Below are 6,290 nucleotides of genomic sequence, written 5' to 3'. Positions count from 1 at the left end.
ATAAAAACAAATCCAGTGTTTCCTGGTTCTTTCCAAGCTGCTAAAATTCAAATTTGGTTATTAGATTTATGTGTATGTGTCAAATTTCTCAAGGGGTAACCACAGCTGATGGAGCTATATGTTTAGACTTGGTACATACGGTATTTGAAGCAGGATCTTTTTGGAGACCCCAAATAGTTAGAAAACAAGAACAAATACTGATCCATTCATTCAGCTTCCTTGCATAAAATACATGTCAGTTGTTCTGTTTTGAAAGCAAGTGCCAAAACAAATCTACTTTTTCCGTGTACGTGTGGAATGTATTTGGTATGAGAAACCTGTTGGGTTGGTAAATATGAGCATGTTGTGCTTTGCTCCAAATAACTAACAAGACTGATCTATTTTCCAGTACCTACTAGAAATAATGATACATATTTTAATTGCAGCTTTAAGGTAATGGACAAAAAGCTTAGCTATTCCACCTTTATGACTGTTTTAATGTCAATTCAGTTATTTAAATATGACCTCTTTAACTGGCAAGACAATGTTATGAACCCATACACATGTGAGGGTCGGTTTGTCTGAATTTCAAAAACACACTGTTTTATTAGTTGGCAAAATGATTTGTAGCAGTGCATAATTAATAGTCATTGACAAAGAAATCATGCACTCTGTAGGACAGGCTAATGGAAAACAAAGCAGAGGGGATTGGATATGAATGCTGATCATTTGGCTGGTTGGTCCACCACTTTGGAAATATTTCAGTGACAATTAAATGGATCAAGATTCATTTCTAGTAAATCTTGAGTCTCCAGAAAATGAATCTTATCTCTCTACCGGGGTTTTAATAGTTTTGCAATTTTCATTAGTTTTTATTTTTATTTAGTTTTGACTTCAGATTTTCAATTTTATATCAGTTTTAATTAGTTTTTACCAATTGTTTGCTAGTTTAGTTTTTTTTTTTTTTGAAAATCCTTAGTTTCAGTTTAGTTTTGATTAGTTTCAGTTTTAGTTTTAGTTGTGTTTGCAATAATTAAGTGTAACAAAATCCCAGTTTCATCATATCAGTCATTCTCTTCTGCTTATCCATGGGTATGTTGCTATTCCAGCTACCATACCCTGCACCCTGGACAGGTCGCCTGTCTGTCGCAGGGCTAACACGCAGAGACAGACAACTCACATTCCCACCTATGGGTTCTTTAAATAAATAAATAAATAAATAAAGGCAGATGAACAACCATTGATACCAGGCAACTATAAAATGTATATCTTGGCCCCAATGAGACTATTAACTCTTGCAGCACCGGGTGTTCGTAATTTTGGTTCAAGTGAATTGATAAACTTTTTGAAGGCAATTGACTCACACAGTTATGTAGATATCCCAGTCCTGTTGTCTCGGGATGCATCACGCTGCATTGCCTGGGGTTAGCTTCTGTTTTCTGGGGATGAGGGTTGAGTGTGCTCCCTTACCTTCTCAAGGTAAGCTAGGTTAGCCTTCTTGTGTGAGCTTTTCAAGTGCACTTTAAGGTTTGTGGGATTTTTTTCCCTTTAGAAATGTCCCTCATAATTTGTCTCTTTCCACTACAAGACACTTGCTTTATCCAAAACACAGTCATATTCAAAGTAATCCCAAATTGGACTCTGGCGCTTTCTCCCGACTTTTCCTGACATGATTCTGCGCGTGGACGGAGCAGCAACACAGACGACTCGACTAACGTACTGCCACCTGCTGGCATAATGAGACACAGCAAGAAAAAAATCTGGAAACTAAACTTCATTTTCACCCTTGACTATTGTATGACACGCACACATCAATGAAAACTAAACACATTTTTGCTATAAATTCAGTTAATTTTAGTTAGTTTTGTGAACACTCATTACAGTTTTAGTTAGTTTTCCTTTTTTTGTTTTTATTTTTATTTCCGTTAACGAAAATGTTTTTTCACTTCTAGTTTTCGTTATTTCGTTAGTTTTCGTTAACGATAATAACCTTGCTCTCTACTGCATGACTTTTTAATTTTTGGGGAAAAAAATATTTCTCCCTATTTTAGGGGAGCTTTAGGGTCCCTAATAATATATCAATCATAAAATTTGACTAAACAGTGGCCTCATTGCCAGATCTGGCACACATCTGGTTGACATACACTCTGCCAAAACACCAGTCAGTCAGAAGTGCCAGCTTGATGCCAGATCTGGGCCAGACCTGTTTTCTGTAGGCCTGGACCACATAAACCAAGCCACAATCAAGCCAGATGTGGCATGCCATCACATAGACAGTGCCATCTATGCCAGGCCTGGCCCATATCTGGATGACATACGTCTTATCATGTCAGAAGTCAACCAGTAGTGCCGACTTGATACCAGATCCTGGCCAGACCTGCTTGCTATGTGGGCACTAACACACACAGAGACACAGTTACTTTACCAACTGACCCCTGGCCCCTGAGCTCCTAAGTGTCCTTCAAACCTCATTCAGGGATCCACTCCTCTACTTCACTGTCACTCCCTGAAAGCTCACTGTCCTCACTTTCTGAGGACAGAGAGTGTACATTCCCTTGGTTTCCTTCCCTAAAAGGTATTTACATCTATGTCCTGTAATTATGAGCAGATTGTAAAGTAAAAACATTGACTATGATCATATAAATGCACACAAACACATCTCTACACACATATTCAAATGCATTATATTGCCTGACAAAAACTGGGCAACTGCGCAGTGTTGCCTTGAGGCAACAAATGAAAATTAACAGTTTTACTGTATAAATAAATTTTAAAAAGTGGAACAAACAATCAAATATGCTTCTTAACATATTCATGCACATACAAGTATTTTTTAATATACATTTATTTCACTATAAACATGTAAAATAGTGATCTTTATCTTGCCTCCTAATGGAGATGTCTCTCATGTAGTGCAGCTTGCAGAAAGGGTTCCCACCCCCCCAAATGAAAGTCACACCACCTTCAACTCATCATTTTATTGGAAAGAGATGTGCCTGGTAGCATTATTTGAAAAAAAAAAAGTTTGGTTTTTTTTGAAGGGCCTGCAAATGTGGTTTGTTGCCTCAGGGCAACGCTATGCAGTAGAGGGTTATTTTGGTGACCCTATTATTATCATTTAACCAGAAAGTCTTTATTTAACTAAGGTTGCAGCCATGCAAACTCAAAACATCTCAACAGTGCTACAAATATAATGAATATAAAATGTAAGTTATAAAACATAATATAAAATATACAAATGTAATTTTTTAGCATGTTATTTTCTTTATAAATGCATAAAGGACGATGTCATGATGTTCAACAAAGGTTCACTTCATGAATACTAGATCTGTAAGCCTACTAATATAATTAGGTGTTTACTGGAAATGATTGAATTTTTTTATAATCTATCAAGCAAAAAAAACAACAACAGTAAAGCTAAAGGTGGTGAACATAGACTTGCTTAACATTTGCATGTTAGTTTTGCCGTTGCACTATATTTGAACAAAAAGTTCCAGGAGTGGGTTGATGAAAGAAAAAAAACCTTCCCTGATTTGAATATGGGCATTCCCTGTTTAAAAACTAGTGCCTCAACAGTTGGCTGGGACTCCCCTGATGTTAGCCTTCTAGTTGGCTTTTAATGTTTGTAGACAAAGTCAACACGAGGCTAGCCTTGTATTAATGGGTTTAAAAATCACCTTTAATGTACTAACACAGCAGCAGCAGCAGCAGTATTACAGTCTAGACGGCTTCTGTAAAATGTTCTCCTTCATACGTCTTGGGACATTGCACTAAGACTCTATACTGGCATATTTAGGTTGCACAAACCAATGAATGCCAGAATAGTGATAGAAAGAGTAAGGTTTCAAGGAAATACTCATCATTAGCTAACTGCATCCTGTCACAGAACATGACTAAGAGGCTGAACTCGAATATTTGATGGTCAAATTGATGGCTTTTGACTTCAATTGACCCATTTTTATAACTTGTTAATGATACAGTGCATTAAGATCTTACATTTTGGTGTTTTATTAAGCTAAGCTAGCCCTGACATAGCATGGCATAGCTCACACATGGTGAGAACTTGCACATCCTTCTTTATATAATATATACAGTGCTCAGCATAAATGAGTACACCCGCTTAAAAAAGTACAAATTTAATGAGCTGCTCAATGAACAAAAGAACAATTTCCAAACTTTTCACAAGGCTGAGTTTTATTGAACATTTGTTTAACTCCATAACATGAAATTAAGGTTAATAATATAACTTAGATCACAAAATCTTCAGTTTTAACCAAATTGGTTGACACAAAAATGAATACACCCCGCAACAAAAACTGCTACATCTACTATTTTGTATGACCACTGTGATTTTCAAGGACAGCACCAAGCACCCAAGGCATGGGATGAAGAAGCTGGCGACACATTGCAACATCTATCTTTTTCCATTCTTCCAGAATAACCTCTTTTAGAGCCTGGATGCTAGATGGAGAGTGATGCTCAACTTGTCGCTTCAGAATTCCCCACAGGTGTTCGATTGGGTTCAGATCAGAAAACATACTTGGCCATTCATTCACCTCCACCCTGTTCTTCTTCAGAAATGCAACAGTAGTTTTAGATGTGTGTTCTGGATCATTGCCTTTTTTTGGAAAAGTGCACAACGACCAAGTGCACGGAGTGATGGCAGCATCTTCTTCTTCAGAATAGAGCAGAACATTGTTGAGCTCATGATACCATCAATGAAATGCAGCTCCCCAGCACCAGCAGTACTCACTTAACCCCACATAAGGACACTGCCACCACCATGTTTCACTGTAGGCACCATGCATTTCTCTTTGAAATCCTCACCTTTACGACGCCATACAGTTTTGAAACCATTAGTTCCAAAAACAGTGATCTTTGTCTCATCACTCCAGAGTATATAGTCCCTGTAGTCTTCATCTTTTTCAGCATGGGCCCTAGCAAATTCTAGCCATGATTTTTTGTGCATGGGCTTTAGGAGAGGCTTCCTTCGTGGACATTACCCATGCATGCCATTCCTCTGCAGTGTGCGGTGTATGGTGTCACAGGAAACGGTCACTCCAGTTTTTTCTTTCTACTGCTTTAGCTAACTGCAGTGAACTTCCATGGTGATTTTCTTCAATCCTTCTCATCAGGAGACACTCCTGTCGAGAGGTTAACTTCCGTGGACGGCCTGGACGTCTCTGTAAGATGGTTGCACTTCCATCTTTCTTAAATTTCTGGATCACTTTTGCTACAGTATTTTGACTGATATGTAAACCTTTGCCGATCTTCTTGAAGTCCTCACCTTTTTTGTGTGAAGAAATGATTTCCTTTCTCAGATTTTGTGACATTTCTCTTCCATGTGGAGCCATTGCTGACAGCATGAAATGGGAAGAGCTTTTCTTTGTTAAGTAATGCCCTTTTATAGTCACCTGTCTGCTGGACACCTCTTAAATGAATCATTAGACCCCCTGTGGTTGAATTCCTTTTAATTTGAATTTTGTAGTCTTAAACTGTGGCTTTTCTCTATAGACTATAATTGGGGTGTACTCATTTTTGCGACATGGGCGTGAATAAATTTGTTAGAAAAATCACTTTTTTGCGTGTGCAAATTCACAAATCTTGTTTGCAATCAATGCCCCACATTTGTGAGAGTATTTTGTGGTATAGTATCTCATAGAAAATGTTGACTCTCAAAGGAAACTAAAGGTTTTCTGACAAATGTAGTGGGGTGTACTCATTTATGTTGAGCACTGTACTTGGGATTTGTAGACAACTATTGCACTGACCATTGTTTTTGCTACATTTGGAATACTTCTGGTTATTTCTTTATATTAGGATGAAGAAGAAGCCATATTGCTCCTATATTAGCTCTTAATTGGCTGACTGTTAAATATAAAATTGAAAATCATTCCCCTCATGTAAAGGGTCTCAAATAATCAGGCCCCGTTATATCTTAAAGATCTCATAATGCACTGAGCATTTCTTTTCTCAGCCTTTTTCACTTCCCGTGTGATTTTACTGCATCTAATCATTAATAATGATTTAACTCTCTCTCTCTCTCCATTCTTCCTCCCTTTGCGCTCTTCTCTTTCTTCTCACTATTATGGGGTTTTTGCCCTAAAAAATAAATCATACATGTCAGTACAATATAATTCTTCAGATCTATTCATCAAAATACAATAATGTGCTATCTGGAAGGTAACTCTTATAGATAACAGGCAACCCTTGGTTTATATTTAACTAAACAGATCAAAATTTACTTAGAGTATGTACATTAAAAGATAGGTTTACAGTGTGCAGCGAGTAAGGTGACACAATCCCAAAAA

Source organism: Perissodus microlepis, chromosome 9 (genome assembly GCF_051167445.1).
Source record: "Perissodus microlepis isolate ML-2025 ecotype Zambia chromosome 9, ASM5116744v1, whole genome shotgun sequence".
NCBI classification, from domain to species: Eukaryota; Metazoa; Chordata; class Actinopteri; order Cichliformes; family Cichlidae; genus Perissodus; species Perissodus microlepis.
The sequence above is the reverse complement of the archived record's forward strand: the minus strand, read 5'-3'. Positions refer to the sequence as shown.